Source organism: Cupressus sempervirens, chromosome 4, assembly GCF_028749045.1.
Source record: "Cupressus sempervirens isolate cs-2001-9-10 chromosome 4, ASM2874904v1, whole genome shotgun sequence".
NCBI lineage: Eukaryota > Viridiplantae > Streptophyta > Pinopsida > Cupressales > Cupressaceae > Cupressus > Cupressus sempervirens.
The window spans coordinates 911,517,220-911,522,217 of record NC_143121.1 but is presented as its reverse complement, the minus strand read 5'-3'; positions in this window follow the sequence as shown (position 1 = coordinate 911,522,217).

The window sequence follows — 4,998 nt, the reverse complement described above, 5'->3', positions numbered from 1 at the left end:
TCATCATGTTGTGCTAGAAGTGCCCTTAGAGCAGTAGGTGTTGCTGATATATACAAGATCAAGGGACGACCAGGAACTGGTGGAACCAAGATAGGGGGATTGGTGAGATACTGCTTGAGCTGATCGAAGCTGCGCTGACATAAAGGATCCCACTTGAAGTTCTCATCCTTCTTTAGTAAATGTGAAAATGGTGTACACTTATCTGCAAGCTAGGAGATGAAGTGCCGGACGGATTGAAGCTTTCCCTGAAGAGAGCGAAGCTGTCGCAGTATCTGGGGAGGAGGCATGTCTAAGATAGCCTTGACCTTTTTGGGGTCGATCTCTATACCTCGCTTAGAAACTATGAAGCCTAGAAGCTTGCCAGATGTGACCCCAAAGACACATTTCTTGGGATTTAACATGAGATGATATTGGGCTAACCTATCAAAGACTTTCTCCAGGTCAGTGAGATGATCCATGAAGGTGTGAGATTTGAGTAGGATATCATCCACATAATCCTCCAAAATGCTATGGATAAGATCATGGAAAATGGTTGTCATAGCTCTTTGATAGGTAGCCCCAACATTCTTTAGGCCAAAAGGCATCATGGTGTAGCAGAAGGTTCCCCAAGGGGTAGTGAATGTTGTCTTATGCTGATCCTCTTCTGAAATCTTGATCTAATTATACCCGAAAAATCCATCCATAAGGGAATGAATCTCATGTCCAGCTGTAAGATCTATAATCATATCTATGTTGGGTAAGGGAAAATCATCTTTTGGGCAAGCTTTGTTTAGATCTCTAAAATCAGTGCAGATTCTGATGTCACCGGAAGGCTTAGTGACAGGGACCATGTTGGAGATCCACTCTGAGTAGTCGATAGGTCGGATAACCTTAGCAGTTAACATTCTTTCTAATTTAGCTTTGACCAGTAATGCCACCTTGGGGTGCATTTTTCTAAGCTTTTGTCTAACGGGCTTGATCTTTGGATCAACTGCAAGATGATGAACTACAAGCTTTGGATCAAGTCCCGGCATGTCCTGATATGACCATGCAAATCGGCCAATATTCTCTCTTAAGACCTCAAAGAGGAGGTCAACTTGGTCTTGTGATAGGGATGTAGCAATGTGAACAAGTCTAGGGATCTCTAAAGAACCGATGTTGACTTCTCTAGTATCCTCTATTAGAATAGAAGACACCTCTAGTCGATTATCTTGAGGAGGCAATACTAAATCCTCATGTTCTGCTTGTGGCTCTGGATTTTCTTGCTGAGGGATTCTCTTCGTTGCCTTAGCTAGTCCCAGATTTACCTTAGTTCCAGTTTTGGGTGTATCAAAACTAGGTTGGGGATTTTCTCCAAAATACCCCTTGGGATCTAGCTTGTAGATGTAGGCAGAATCTAGCTTTGTTTTCTTATGAGGAGTTTCGGCTCCCATGAATCTTAGAAGTGCTTCCTCTAATGCGAACTCATCAATATGTATGACACTTGGTTGGTCCCAATCTATGAGTTGTGGATGAGTGAGTGGTAGGTCAATGAGATGGATGGATAGTTCTCGGAGAACAGAGTCTCCTAGGAAGATTTGGTCTGGGATATCGTCGTAGGCTCTCTTTTCTACTTCCTTAGGAATGTCTTCAATTTCGACAAGGTCGCAGTGGATGTTCGAAAAAGCGTGACCGTTCTCGTTGGTGCCCCCAGTTGTGGGTATGCCAAAGCCAAGTCCTGACTTCGTTTCCCACTTATGTGCTTCGATGGGACATTGCATGCCCCTTTCTTCTGGTCCTAGTCCACCTCCTTGATAGTTCCATTTTTCAGTGATGAGCTTATGTTCTTGAGGATACTTCTGGCTGAAGTGATCAAGGCGTGCTTAATTTCTTGGAGGTGCATCCTTATGTAACCAATTGTTGATATCTGGAGTGAGCTCTTCATGAAGAGGGGTTTTTGAGGACACAAAGGTGGTTGGGCCAAACTGTTTGTATCGAGGAGGTGGAATCTCCTTAGCTTTGTGATATGTTGGCCGTCCATGGGTATGTGGATCAAGTGGGATTGCTCCGACAGCAAATGCATCTGACAGACTATATTCTCCACAGCCTTTGTTGTTGATATTTACAGTAGATAGGGTGGAGGCGAGGATGGTTTCTATGTCATTACAAGTGTGGGATGAGCTGGCGATGGCTGTGCCGATGTCTATTCCAGGGCAATGATTTGTATATGAGGCTTCAACCGCATTGCAGTAAGCAAAGGGTTCTGGATCGACATGGATGGTCACCTCAGTGCCCTGATGCGAAAATTTGATGCACTGATGGTAGGTGGATGGAACGGCCTTCATAGCATGAATCCATGGGCGACCGAGGAGGATGTTAAATGGTAGGTTTAGATCAACAACACGGAAAACTATCTCTTGGATGACCGGCCCAACCTTGATTGGTAGCAAAATAGTCCCTTCTGTGGTCCTTTCCAAGTTGTCATAAGCTTTGATGGTGATAACCTCACTGATCATATTTGCCTCAGTATACCCAGCTTGTTTTATGAATTTTAGGGTGCAAATGTTCAAGGCTAATCCATTATCTATCATTACTCTTTTCACGGCAAAATTGGATACCATGATGGCTATGCGAAGCGAAAGGGTGTGATCTGGCTCGACCGCGGGTATGTCAGTGGGTTTGAATGATAGGGCACATGAGGAGGATAGGTGTCCGACGAGATTACGAATGTCAGTAGCGTTGATATCAGAAGGGACACGAGATTCTATGAGAGCACTTTCAAGGATGTCTTTGTACACAGGACTAGTGCGGAGAAGGTCTAAAATGGAGATTTGGGCTGGCATGTTCCCAAGGTGTTCCAAGATATTGTACTGGCTTTTTGATGGAGCTGATGGTGCTGGTGAAACTGGTGGGCTTGCGATGTTAAATCGTGCTCTTCGAGTGGTGATTACACACTCATTGTCTGGTCCTTGGATATTGATAACATTGACAGAAGGCTCTTTCTCGGATATACAACCTATAAGGCTACCATAGTCTATATAGGATGAAGTGTGGTCATTGTTCTTCCCATGCTGTTGGTTTGGCTGGCGGTTGTTGGTGTTGTTTTGGATAGGTGCTTTTCCAGGATTTTGGTTGTTGTGTGGAGGAAAAGCATTTTGATAAATCTGTAAGCCTGCATTGGGAGAGGTTTGGGCACCAACAGTGATTTCTTTTCGATCAATGAGGTCCTGCACATAATCTTTCAGTTTCATGCATCTGAGGGTGGTGTGACCATTTACCCTATGGAACTTGCAATACTCATTGTCCTTGTACCATGTAGCTTTGGATTGGCTTGGATCAATTTGCTGGGCAGGAGGAAATTTGATGAGGTTTTCCTTAGCCAATTTCTCAAAAATAACATCCAATGGCTCACTAAGGGGTGTATAGTTTCTAGGTGCAGGTTAGAATCTGGGCTTTTGCCCTGCAGCTACATTGATGGCATTAGCTTGATTGTTAGACCCTTGAAAGTTGGGTCTTGTATTGTGGTTTTGATAGCTTTGGTTATTCCGTTGTTGGTAATTGATAGCTTGTTGGTTGTTTGTTTGATATGGTGGGTTAGACTGGTTTTGAGAAGGACCAACAATATTCACATGTCTGGTGTCAGTAACCCCATTTGTTGCAACATGCTTGTTTTTGTTCCAATACCTAGACTTGTCATTGGAATGCGATTGATTTTGGTTGGCCTCTTTGTAAATCTTGACCACACCATCTTTAATGAGTCCTTGCTCAAGGATCATTCCTTTCTCTTTGATATCCTTATAGGTCTGTAGACAGTTCATGGTCATGTGGTGAGCCAAACTGGGATGGGCATTATCAATAAACATTTTCACCACATGGAATTCTAGCAAGGTACAGGATATGCGGCTGGTAAGGGTTTGCCATCTTTGTAGGTATTCGACAAGGCTTTCTCCACCTTTTTGCTTGGTGTGGACAAAATCAACTATTGATAGCTCTATTTCAACAAGATGGGCATATTGGGCTACGAATGCCTCAGATAATTCAGCAAAGTTTTTAATTGTGCCATAGGGGATTCTGTAAAACCATTCAAGAGCTGGTCCAACCAAGTTTTTGGGAAAAAGGCACAAGAGGAAGACATCATTGTATGCCACGTCCTGGCAGTGCATGTAAAATTCTTTGATATGTGTGATAGGGTCTCCTTTTCCTCTGAATTTGTCAAATTTGGGTACCTCAAAGTGTTTGGGAAATGGTGTCGTGGTAATGGCTTGGTCAAATGGGTAAGGACACACATTCTCAAACTTGAATGTCTTCGGATCATTCCCTTCTTGGATGGCTTTCAGAGCTGACTTCATTTACTCCCATTTTGAATTGATAGGTGATGGCTGGGGTGCCCCCGATGTAGGAGTGCCTTGAGGTAGGTATGCGCTAGATGTGGCCACTGAATATGGATGGCTGTGAGGGATTTGCTGATAGGGATTGTACATTGTTTGGGCAGTTGCATGGTGGATGACAAGTTGCTGAGGGGGAGGTGGCGCATATTGTTGCATGTGCTGCGAGGCTTGCTGTTGATATGGGATTTGAGGTTGGGATTGAGGAACATAAGCTGGCTATGGGATAAATGGATTGCTTTGTGGGGGTAAGGTATAAGATGGTTGTGAGGCTTGGGGAAAGGATTGGGGGGCTTGTGGGGTTTGACCAATATATGTGGGTTGTGCCCCCATTTGGGATGGTATTTGCAAATAATCGGTGGTTGGCTGGATTGGTGGATTACCTCCTAGAAGTGGCATTGAAAAGTAGTTGGTAATAGGAGGTAATGGATTAGTTAGTGGTGGAGGTGGTGGGAATTGAAAGCTTGGGAATGGAATTGATGGGGTTTGATAGCTTGGTGGCTAGATTTGGAAGCTTGGTAGAGTGGTGGCGGGAGCTGGGGTCACTTGGGAGCTTGGTAGAAAATTGGCAGTAACTTGTGGGATTTGATAGCTTTGTGGAGTGAAGGTAGTAGCTTGTGGATTTGTGGCTGATGGTATTGAGCTCCCAAGACCT